The sequence below is a fragment of the Ostrea edulis genome, chromosome 6, assembly GCF_947568905.1.
Source record: "Ostrea edulis chromosome 6, xbOstEdul1.1, whole genome shotgun sequence".
NCBI lineage: Eukaryota > Metazoa > Mollusca > Bivalvia > Ostreida > Ostreidae > Ostrea > Ostrea edulis.
In genome coordinates this window covers 4,365,743-4,379,229 of record NC_079169.1, presented here as the reverse complement: position 1 = coordinate 4,379,229, position 13,487 = coordinate 4,365,743, and the positions used below count along the sequence as shown (strand labels likewise).

Below are 13,487 nucleotides of genomic sequence, written 5' to 3'. Positions count from 1 at the left end.
ATTGCGCCCCAGTATATAATTTCCCCCTATGTACAAAGTCAGTATAGAGTCTCCCCTTTGGCGGAAAAATCGCCCTGGTATATATAGACCCCCCCCCGCCCCCCTGTTTCCGGATTTAATTTGTTATAATAGTTCAAGGAAATAGATATGCGCTCATTAATATTACGATATTCATAAAACAAACAAATATTTTTTGTTGTTGACATGATGAAGTTGGATTTACACGCTGAAAACTTTGAAATGCATATTGTAAATACAATATGCTTACCAAAAGACTTTAACGATGGTCAATATAAGTAGGATTTTTCGTAAGAAATCGACTATACGATGTATAATTAAAATATCTGAAAAGTAAAATAGATGAACTGTATAAATAGAAGTAATTAAATTTTCTCGTTTATTTAAATTTAAAAAATCATTTAAGTTCTTCCCAACTTTACTAATTCAAATGTTAGATACTTGTAAATAACGATAAAGACTTAAGATGTCTGAATGAATTTTGATATACCATTACACGATTTGAGCAATTTCCTTTTTATAAAAAAATCATAAGATGATGATTGTTCACAATACACACACACACAAAAATAATCAGAAGAATTACTGGGTCTGAATAAGCAAGAGAATTCTAGGAATAGAAATGGAAACAGATACATAGCTAAAATGTAAGAATGGGGGTGTACTGTCATTTAGGGGGAATTTCTATACTGGGACGGTTTTTCCTAGGGGGTTGGGTTGGACCCGGGTTAATTCTTCGTAAGGGGAAATTCTATTCCAGGCCCATCTTTCCGGGGGGAATGTCTATCCCGGGCCCGTTTTTCCGGAGGGAAAGTCTATGCGGGGGAAAATCTTATGCTTTACAACACCGGGTAGAATAGGTCCTCAGTACTCCTTGCCTGTCGTAAGAGACGACCCAATGGGACAGTACTTCGGTAATATTCGAACCCAAGCTACGCCTATGAATGTGTTTTTCCCCTTTCGTTGTTAGTCTCACCCCCTCCCTTTGGAGGGATGGTGGTGGTGGTGGTGGTGTCCATTTGTACTAATGAAGTATCACCTATAAGGTGTCAGTATATTCTGGTAGATTATTGCAATATACATCAGTGGCGGATTTTGAGGGGGCGCAGGTGGAGAAATAAATGACAAAATCTTTTATTTTTCTTAATTACTTTATTGGGAAAACTTAATATTTTCCCCAAAAAACCCTTAAAATTTGGGTCATTTTATTAATTTCACCTTATTAAAATGATAGAAAATACATACATGATATGTAGTACAAATGACTAAATAGGAGAAATATTTCAAGCCCCATAAAATTTGTAAAACCCAGGAGTTTCCGGGGAATTCGCCCCCTGGGCCCCAACCAGGGCTTCGCCATGGACCCACTGCCTCATAAAGTGGCGCCCCGTAACCACAATTCCTGGATCCGCCCCTGTACATGTAGATAGTCTGTATAAGTTGATAGCTCATCAAACGCACCTCCTGCGATGTGAAAGTGAAAATAGCTGCAATCCTCGCCGGCGGAATTATGGTAAGGTTCAATTTCAGCAACCATTTGCGATAATGTGCTCCACGAAGATTTCCTTAAATATTACAATTATTCTAAATGAACCCTGTGCTTCCTAATCCCCGTAATGTAGTTCTTGTTCATCGGTGGCGGATCGAGAGGGTTGTAGTCACTCCACTTTACTTCCATAGTTTTTAACAAAACTGGTCATTTTACCAGTTTGCGATATTCGCCCATCTTTGGGGCCGGGACGGAATAGGCACAAACTTGGGTCGCAATCCGCTCATCGTTTAAACAATTCCTGGATGCGCCCTTGCCCACAGGCACCTTAAATATGGATATTACTACACCCCCCCCCCCCACCTTTTTTCATATTTTTTTGGTGGGAATAATTTCTCTGAAATGTATGAATTCGTAGTCTATTTTTCATCCCTCTTTCGATTCATGTAATCGTTTCACGCTTTTTTGTAAGCTTTAGAGATTGGCCTTCTACCGGTATAATAAAATTCATTTTATAATATACCAGTAGAAGGCCAATCTCTAAATACATGTATCCATACTTCCGGTGCCTGTGCCCGTGGAGAACAGTACATAAAGTGCACTTGTAAATAGATTACCATTTTGTCTGTAATGATATTTACGGGTGTATTCAATACCACCTCCTAATAAAAACACGGGGGGGGGGGGGGGGGGGTATCGTATAGACTCTCATTATTATCATTACAGACAAAATTACCGTTTCCTGGGATTAGACAAATATTGATTTATGTTCACAAAATAAAAATTAAATCAAAATCGGAACCAGGAAAGCTTAATTGATTCCCAACTACATGGAAATGGACATAAGATTTTAATAGTGATATTGTTTAGCTACAGTTCATAATGCATAAGATATAATTGCAAAAGTCTATCTGTTAGTTGGATAATATCTTGTATACAATATAAGAATTTCATAAGTTAACATCAGGGACCTATATACTAACTAGTATATAGGTCCCTGTTAACATCAACACTGTTCCAAGTATCTGATTTAAATCATTACTTCTTTTTACTGGCTAACAATTTATATTTCTATTAATTTGTCTTGAAAATGAAAAATCCATCGTACCATTGGACCTGTTCATAAAATGAAATTGATCCAACTTCGCCCCAAAATCACAGATTAAACAGTGGCGGATCTAGACCTCACTGTGTGTGTGTGTGGAGGGGGGGGGGGGGCTTTTTTGGTCAAGCAAAGGAGATATGGTTTTGGTATTAAATGTTAATGAAAATTGAAACATCCATACTTCTTCATTATACTAGTCCGAATATTTAGAAATAATTGTCAAAGTGCACAAATGATCTTACAAAGATTAGGCCTAAAAGCAAAATATGCTTGACCTGGACCATTTAAATTGGCTTTAAAAGTGTTTCAGGTGTTTTCCCCCAAAAAGTCACTAATATGATTTTTAAAAGATTTGAGATGACCTTATAGAAATTAGCAAATTTTGCACTAATCAAAATTTATAATCCATAGTTTTGAAATGTTTGAGTGGAGTATGAATGGTTGGTATGAGTGATTATATATCAATTGTACATCTTAACTTTAAAAGTATATATTATGATGCACTTAATTTCTACTTGTACAAATAAATAAAAAAAAATTAAGCCTAAAAAAAAATAATAATAATTTAAAAACATTATTATAATCCGAGGATTAATGTGCATTAAATTATACTTTGTTGTACAATATGAAAAAGGTACAAATTAAACAAATATTAGAAAGAGATTACATATAGTATAAGTTAACCACATTCACTAGCTGCAAAATTGTAGCTCTCTGAGAAAATATTGGAACAGATCTGTACCAATTAATATTTTCTCAGAGAGCTACAGTTCTGCAGCTGTGCATTCACATGATTATGAATTTCACAATATTTCATATGAATTTAAACGTAAAAATTAAAATGTATCCTTTGCCTTTGTATTGGGTGATGTATATTGCAACATAATTTTCAATGTTCATGCTGAGAATTGCTTTGCCATTATTTTCCAAATATCACCATATAAGCCTACAATATTACATATTATGTATCAAATGAATTATTTATAATATTGACTGAAATAGCATGATATGTTGATCATGATATGAAATGCTTATAAAAGTATTAGATGGCAAATTACATCTTCACAAAGTCATTCACCCAGTAATTGTAGATAAGGAACAATGAGAAACAAAGCCAGGGGCTTGCTGAGCTGTAAAGAACATCCCATGTGTATTATACACAAAGGGATTAGTTGGGGTAAAACCTGGGTACAGATATAAAAAAAATGGACAAAATGACCATGCAAGGACAAAGTCAATATTAGAAGTTTATTAAAGCATAATAACAAAATGTCACAGGACATAATACTGATTTTTATATAAATTCAGGGGGGAAATCTGTTCCTTTTGTAAAGTTTACAAAAATGCATGTGTAAAATATATGTTATATTTTTTATGAGATTGTTTTTCAATTTTAAACTATAGATTTTGATAATTATTATTAAATGCTTATTCCTTTTATCATATCTATTGCAAACTATGAATTAAAATAGGATTTTCTTTTACTGATATAGAATACTAATAGACTTTGTAATCATTGGGTTTACAAATTGCTACACAAGATCTGACATTTTTCACATAACTTCTGCCTGCATGCATGTCATTTGATTCCATATCAACATATCAATTAATAAGCAAGATTCAAAATGTGAAATTACTTTGAACAAAAAAAAAAAAAAAAAAAAAAAAACACAACAAAAAACTTGATGACTGATAATCTATAATATGCATGATAGTTCAAATTTTCTTATGAATATATATGTATATCAAATGATATGTCAGAACAATCAATTTGCTATTATTGTACGTACATGTATATGCTTTCATAATTTTGCTGTTGTGTGATAATGAAATATTGTCAAATTAAAAAAAAAAAAATGTGAAATTACAATTTAGTGTCCTTAGGTTTGTAATTAAGAATGAAGGAGTAAATGATAACCCAGTGGTGGATCCAGAGGGGGTGCTGGTTCAGGAAATGTTGCTAAAATAAAGTAAAAATAACACATTTTGAGGGTGGACCCCCCTCCCTTGATAACCCAAATTAATGCTAAAATTCCCCTCTCTCAAAAATTCCTGGATCCATCCCTGTAAGCATTAGACAATCATTAATTTGTCATTCCATTATTCATAATTTCTTCATTGGACACCTAGCTGGAGGCCAACTCTCACATGTGTGTATATAGACATAATTCCAATTATTTTGAAAATAAAGAGGTCAAAGTACCAAATTGAATTCAATATAAAATATATAAAGAATATCTTATCATGGATATAAAGATTAAAACATTTCAATCATGTTAATTAATAGATTTTTAGGTCAATTGATTCTCTTATGTGACCTATTGCTAGTGGTCAGCTTCTGTTAAATGTGACAGTAAACAAAACATCAAGCTTGTAAATATCATGATTCCTAGGGTAGAAATTCTGACTCCAAGGGGAACCAAACTTGCCAAACTTGATATATAGTGTTTATATGTAAAACATTTAAATTTAGATAACATCTTCCTTAATGCTATTGATGCTTTTAGGTAAAGAAGGAACAGGTAATTGTAAATTTCATGACCTCGATCAGTGATAATAATAATAAAATTTATATACATGCAGCCTTATATAAAACAGTTTATTACTCTAAGGTGCTTTACACAATCTGATTAAAATAAGATCTTTGATCCGCTCCGTTATTGTTATGTCGTTACAATAAGATCTTTGATCCGCTCCGTTATTGTTATGGAGCGGATCAAAGATCTTATTTATAACAATAACGGAGCGGATCAAAGATCTTATTTTAATCAGATTGTGCTTTACAAGGGCAAGAAGAGGAATGCAACAATAAAATAGAATTAAATGACATTATGACAACTTATACATGTATCTGTAAATTAAATTATCAAAATAAAACACTATGATTAAGATCAATAGCTAAAAGTTGGTTGGTTTTTTTGGTTTTTTTTTTGGTATTTGATAATTAAAAACATAGTTTATATATACATGTTAGAATCTAAAGGTTTTGATACTACCTTTAAAATAGATGGAACCAAAATGGTCATAGTAATCACATGTCTTTATGATTTAAAAGAATCCTTCTTTAATTTTGTTGACACTAGAATATTATAAATGATGGATGCATTGTCAAGAAAAACAGAAAGAGATGTACAAAAATTGTGACGCTTGCAACTCCAGGGTTCTGATTCAAGGTCAGATCCAAATAGTGTTAAAAGTGTATATCAAGTTTATAATTGTAAAATGTTTCATCAGTATAGACGCTTTTGGGGGAATGAATTACACCTTATATTATACTTCTACTGAATATTAGAATTTAGCATATAAATGCATGCCTAGAGCAAGAAAAGTTACTGTATTATATAGATTTCATTCATATTGAGGTTAGTAATACTTTTAACTAAATAACTCAGGTGACTGGTAAGGTCAGTGTCTTGTTGATATTTTTGATGTGTGAATGCATGTACGTGTATGTGTGCGTGTGTGTGTGAAATACAAAAAAATCCATAAAGATTTGTTTCAGAGTTTTGAGTAGTGATCAGTTTTAGCAATCATCAACAGCTAGGGTATGAATCTGTACACTCATCTTTGTTAATTTCTAAAAAGACTTAAATTGCATTTCAAAAGTAGTCAAGTGTTATGTGAAGGAGATTTGAGGAACATATGTTCCTGCTAAATGTGTGTGATCATATGTTTGGGGTGTCAATGGATGGAAAATCATCTGAAGATCGAAGTTTTGAAGAAATTGAAATACTTTTTTGAATATTAATCAATCTTATTTTCATTCTAAAATCATGTACTCAAAGGAATTTTCTTTCAATTACACATGTAAGTGCATTAAATTGAATTATTTTTCTATTTCTGACTTACATTTAAAACAGTTATGTTTGTCATTTTGTTTCTCAAAGTAGAAAATATTTTCATGTAGATTTTTCTTCCAAGATTATTATTCCTTAGATTTCAATTTAGAACATTCAAGTAAAAGAAAATAAGACTCTAAAAAAAGGAGGTCTCCATGTGAATTGAGAGAAAGAAATGGAAATTATAAATTCTGTGGTGACATTAAATTTCATTTCATAATTTTGCCAGCTATAATAAGGTATGATATGAGATTCAGGGTGGTACATTTATGTGCATACATGTACCTTGTATCTCCAGTTGAAAATTGATTGCTTTAAATCAATTTCAACATTATGAATATCCTACAAAAGTAAAACATAATGATTTAAAGTTTAAAAAACACATTGTTTCACTCCTGAAACCTTGACCTCACATGGATATATATTGGTATTTAGTGTTGGTAGGTTTTGGTTCTTTTTGGGTGGATTTTGGATAATGTAGTGAATTTCAGTTAGTTGTAGCACAGTAACATGGAGTGAGCTTGCTTGCTTCCTGATATCTAGTCAATCACTTTTTAAGACATACATATTTTTCAAACTCGCATTGCACATATTTGTTTGCATTTTTGGTAGGAGAGTTTTATATGCTCACTATATATGTCATCTTCATATATAGATGTGTAATTGTTTGCAAAAAGAGGAGACATCTAGATTTCTAATAAAAATGATAATTACATTTAAATCATAATTGTGCACTTCATGTACTTTTTACATGCAAAATCATTTCATATACTTATATGGTTTTTGTACTTTCTGTCCATATCTGTAAGTCTGTCTGTCACAAAGTCTTAAATTGAGCATTAAAATGCTTCTCCTCCTGTATGGATTATCTGATAAACTTCAAACTTTGTACAATGCTTCATTGCCATTTGCAGATGTGCACATTGTTGGGAGAGGATTTATTGTTATCCTAAAAGTTATAGTGGTTCGATCCAAGAGGGATGCGGGTGTAAAATAGCTTGTGACCATTTCTCCTAGTTGCAAACATATTGGAGAGTCTTGAATTTTTTTTTTTTTTTTTTTTTTTTTTATACAATACTTCATTATCATTTAATGATGTCTAGATTTCTCTGACCCAGGAATCTAATATTTTCCTAAAATCTACAGTGGATCAAAAACAAGTATTTTAAGTGTTGTTTTTTTTTTAACCCTTTATTGAATAATCTTTGTAAAATTGCATGTGCAAAAGTAAAGATGCTTTGAAAATTCAATTACAAAATTAAAAATTTCACTGGTTTGTTAAGGTATACTCACTACACTAAAGCTTTATGACACTATGTTACAAGGTGGCGATTTAAATGTTTTGGGAAAGTATTTGTATCGATCGATTTATTCGTCTATAACACCATAGCTAAATGGTTAATTAATAAAGCATTGGGCGAGAGAGAGAGAGAGAGAGAGAGAGAGAGAGAGAGAGAGAGAGAGCATTGGGCTGGTGAACTACAGATCTTGAGCTCAAATCCACTAGTCTTTTGTTCATGTGTTGAAATAATATTTTTGAAAATCATGTTTTTATCCAAATTTGCATTTTTTGCTGTTTTTGGCATACACACTTATTGTATATCATCAGATCTTTTTTAAAATATTAAATCAATTTGTACTGATTTGAGAAACTATTTCCCGGTGTAGTGAGCCACCTTAAATGTAAACATAAAAAGACTCCAGTCTTTGTTTACATGACACAGAATGAAGGCTAAAATATTACTTTTATTCCTGCATCCAGAAGGTTACAATTTTGGCTGTAAACACAGATTCAGTTATAGTTTTCATGTTTAACATTAAAAAAAAATGAAAACAAAATTTAAAAAAACAAAACAAAAACGTAAACGTCCTGCTTGAGAATTTTTCACTTGTATGGAGACGTCACCATTGCCAGTGAAGGGCTGCAACATTTAGGTCTATGCTCGGTGCTTATGCTCCTTTGAGCAGGGGTGGATTAATATTGTGTCACACATTTAGGTAATGTCATATAACTGTAAACAATGTCTCTAGAGGATTTGGCTGTTGCTCAACCGGAAATTTAATAAATTAATGCATAAGATTGGGTCATACTTCTTTTTGGACTAGAACATCCAGGACTGAACTTTCTTAGGGTCGAGATGTCTGTTAACCGTTTATTCGTATTTACCTGTCAAAGTCTTTTTGACGCTTAAGGTATAGGAGAAAGTACTTTGGCTTCAGAATGAATGTGATTGTCAGAGGGAGAATGATGGACCGAAGCATGCATTTTGTAAAATGATTCTTGTGTTGTTAAATCTTCGAGAATCTTGTTGGAGATGTCTGATTCGGTTCACGAAACAACTTAGCATCATCTAGCAGTAGCAGATTTCACCGTAAGCACTAATTTTAATATATTGTAAACAAATTGTAACTGTAAGCTAGGCTATTCCAAAATTCCACAACATATCAGAGGAACCCCATAATGATAAGAGTAGGGGTATATACCACACCCCCCTAATAAAAGCACTGGGATTACCGAATCAGAATGACAATTGGGGTGGGGACGATAAAAGCAGAATTTTCGAATTATTTTGAAGCGAAGTTTTGAGTAAGAAATTGTGCCATTCCTTTTGGGTTATTTTTTTCATTGGGGATGGTACCATAGGGCCTACTATTATTATTACAGACAGAAATACCGGTTCCTGTGAATATTCACACCTGACGACCTGTAAAGGGTTGTAAATAGTGAATGTGAACAGCTGCATGTAAATAAGTTAGTGTTCTACGTAACTGCATAATTTAATACCGTTCAATTTTATTCTAATATTTTTGTGATAGGGTTATATGTATACAATTAAAATTGCATGGGAAAGAGTTTAGTAATGCAGAGCTCTAATATAATTTAATTTCTCATGTTGTTTAGACATTTATCCATTAACACATGTATAGGTCTACATAATTTAGGAGTGTAATTACTAGATATAAAGTTAATGTCATTCCTTAGCTTGCAAGTCCCCATCCTGTGTTTTATTTGGGATATTTATTCCCATTCATGCTCAAATAGGATATTCACTGCCATTTCATGTTCATTATGGGACATTTCCTCCTATGGGACATTGTATCCCATTTTAAATTTAAATATGGGAGTTAAAATCCTATGGGAGAAATTATATTTTTTCTCCCATAGGATTTTTGGTGGGAGTGAAAATCCCCCAAGTGGGATTAAAAATCCCTCCAAAATCCCATGGGATTTTTTGATTTCAGGTGAAATATCTTAAAAACTACAATAGTTACAAGTGTAAATGTTGGTGCATGTCTTGTGGACATAAAATCCCATCTTTTTTTGTAAAGGGTTTATTTGTATTCTTAATAAAAGGGTTGGCGAAACTCCGGACTTTTGTCGTGTCCAGAGTTAAATGTCGCATCCGTATTTTCAAGCTAATATGATATTAATCTATGATTAATAGTGAGAAAACAGATGTCTGAGAGAGATAAATTAGTTACTGTTTTAAACATTTTATTCTCATAGGGTTTCAGTGATCAAGGATATTTTTATAACTTTGTATATACGTTTGTATTATAAGAGACTGTAGTAAAGTGTATGATATTGTTTGTAGATCGTATACATAGAGATTTATTACCAATATATCAATCGAATCTATAGGGAAAGGATTCAGTCCATTGTTGGTAGGTTACTTGTAAAATAATCATACACTTATATCTTTGTATTTATATTAAGAATTAATATACATGATGAAAGTTATCTCCATATATGTAAATAAGTTCAAACTATAGTATTTGAATGATATCGTGTAAAGGGGAATAACTCTAGCATTACCGTTTGTCTAGTAATGTATGTGACTATGTTTTTATGATAAATTAATCTAAAATGTAAATATATATTATGATGTTCTTTCTATGTACTGATTGACTTACATCCACTTAATTTCTCTTGATATGTTTTGCAGAATCCAATTAAGTAAATATGCCAGAGTAAACCAATAGAAAATACCAATTCATCTTATAATTTACCACTACAACCCCGTTACACTTGCATGAGGAAAGAGGTGACTAAATGGAGCGGTCCTTTTGATGAGACCGTAAAAACCGAGTTTAATCATCACTGCCCTTTACATGTATCTTCACTTTTTCATGCGTATTTCAGAACTGACAGTAAAACAGACAATGGTTGTATATATTGTGTAACCACCAGAGTTAACACAAAAAGTAAACAAATGATGGTAAGCAAACTTTTATACAGCTAACTCGAATCAACTGACAGCTTATTAGTAGAACTGTATCACAGTAGTAAAAATTAAATGATAAACTATACTTAGATAGTCACATACAAGTGATACAACACAAAAGCTATATGTAATGTACAATGTAATCTCCAAAACTAGATCTATTGAGAGAGAACGGTTGTTAATATTCCACCGCATGTTTCACCACTCTACAGTGCATATATCTCTACTTCACACAATTGAAGATAGTTCAGCGTGCCACGGGTGATTTGGATTTTCACGATCTGTCCCACAGTTCCTTCTTCGCAGGGAATGTCAACTATTTCACGTGTTTTACCGGGTCCCTTGTAGAATCCACAAACCATGAACTCTCCACCAACAGGTGAGACTAGGACTATGACGTCATGCAATCTATCACCTGAAATTTACATTCTATTAATACAAACTAAATATTAAGAAAGAAACATAACCTGTGAAAGCTTTTACTTCGTCATAATGCAGAGGGGTGTTTTGTATTAAGAAAGAATAATGAGAGATTACCACAACAATGCGCTCTATTAAACATTCTGAGGAATATTATCCGGTATTCTCTTCCCAGATTTATCTGTAAATATGGTTTTGCCTCCTGCGATGTCGCGAAACACTCAGGTCCTTCACCATATACGCCGTGGTCAAGAATACCATCTACGGCGAAGTTTGGACCATAGGGATATTGAACGTCAAATACAGAGGAAGAGCTAGCTGATTTACCCAGGGCAACATTTCCGTTTGAATACAGCTCTGAAAGGAAAACAAGCATTTCTGGTGATATGTGTTAACGAGGTTACATCCTCTTACTAACACACAGATATCCTTTCCCTATCAAAAGTTGTAAATAAACAGACATATCTTAAACTACATTAATATTACACATTTTCAAGATTAGTTTTTTTTGTTGGTGTTTATGGAATCTTACATATTTGTTTTAAGACAAGACAAAGCACGGACATTTACATATTACCATACATGTAACTGGGGAATCGGTAATTTGTAGTTATATAACGTACAAGGAGGTACAAAAAGTTAACGGACACAGTCTGGTTCTGTTACATTCTCTTACACGTGATTAATTTTCATAGGATAACAACATTCATAGTCAACGAGTTTAGTATTTGAAGGTGGTGATATATTTTCAGCGTTAAAAGGTGAAAAAACCCAATGCAATATCAATTTACCTTTGGATGCATTACTCAACATGGATGTTAACGGAAAATTAACAACTCAACTTTGTAACAAATTCGATGGCTTCAGCTTCTCAATTGTCACCCTCCCATATCTATATAGCAACATTATAATGTTGCCCAATGATTACCCCTCCCTATTGTATTTTATGTCTCACAAATGAATCGATATACAATGGGATTATTTTGTTGTTGTCAATTTTCAAAGCAAGAAAGGCTATTGGCAAATAAACCAATATTACAGAAATTTCAACAGCGTCAATTTAAATTGCTCATTCTATAGTTTTAGACCTAAATATCGAACTTCCAGATATGGAAACAGGCGCTTGGATGTGGCAGCAGCTATACTTTTGAACTCTCTGCCTGATACCCTTCCCATTGTCAGAATGTGAACACTTAAAAAACATTTAAAAACACATCTTTTTAGACTTGCATATTATTAGTATCATAGGTGAGTAAATCTTTATGGTTTCTTTACCATCAGTTAATATGACTTTTCAGGTATATAATTGTATATTTATTTCAACTATTGTATTTTATGCAAGGTGTATTTTAGATCATTTGATTGTACGGCGTGGAACCTTGCTCATGATTAATGATTAATTCCTGCACATCATTATTAAGATTTTAGTAATTTTACTTCACATTATTGATGTTTTGCTAGCATTGTTTTGATATTATCTGTCTTAATGCTATTATAATTCCCTTTTACTACTTTTATAACATACTGTATCATTTTTATTGTGTGCAGCGCTTTAAAGTGGTTATTTATAGTTATATAGGGCGCTATATAGAAAATATTATTATCAATATTACTTGCAAATCCAGTGTGTAGCTAGTCGGAATTTTGACGTGAATATTGCTAGGCCCCTTTTCATTCTGGTATTGGTCAGAATGTCCTTTAATAGCACAGCAGAATTTACTAACAAAGGCAATTAAACAATTAATAAGATTTGTTAACAGTTATTGAAAGAAAATTATAACAATAACTAAGTACTAACTTAACGATAGATCAGCGATAATTAAATCCGTCAAGAGTTGAATCTACACACCAAAATTATCAAAAATCGGCTTTTAATATTCCAATATTGATCCTAAATCTTACTTCCCATCAATATAATCCAAATTCGTAATGTGTTTGTCTAACCAGATCTTTACATCATAAAATTCACGATGTATTGATAATGAAAATGAAGCCTCTAAAATATTCAGGAAATACGGAACCTTATGTAAGTGTTACGTCATCTTCCTACTAAAGAAGTAAACATCGAACTCAAGAACAATCTAGGTCACAGGTGTCAATCAAGTGCAAGTATTACACAACAATACTTATTTAAGTAAAGATCGCTCCATTTATCCGATAAAAAAGGATAGTGTAAGGTGGGTGTGACAGGTCAAGAGGGGATGCTTATTCCTCTTAGCGATCTTAACTCAATTCTGGTGCATGAAGTGGTCTGTGTTTGCCCTGCACTTGAAATTGTATTTTCTATGGAAAGTATGAGATCACTGTCAATCATTCTTCAAATTATTTTAGTTGGAAATTAGCTCTGAAGAGGAAATATTTCTCTTGTAAACCTACTTTAACTTCAAAGA

General features: G+C 32.6%; 1 long non-coding RNA gene across 2 annotated transcripts; it reads left to right on the top strand.

The window, feature by feature from the left end:
* Positions 1–394: 394 nt before the first annotated feature.
* Positions 395–12,354, top strand: LOC130047087 (uncharacterized). Of its 2 annotated transcripts, XR_008796137.1 has the most exons (7): positions 395–2,002; positions 2,378–8,823; positions 10,048–10,117; positions 10,399–10,497; positions 10,596–10,671; positions 10,920–11,056; positions 11,273–12,352. It is a non-coding gene; the product is annotated as an uncharacterized LOC130047087 (long non-coding RNA). The 2 variants fall into 2 exon arrangements; XR_008796136.1 differs by having other exon boundaries at positions 395–8,823; positions 11,273–12,354.
* The last annotated feature ends 1,133 nt before the right edge of the window (positions 12,355–13,487 follow it).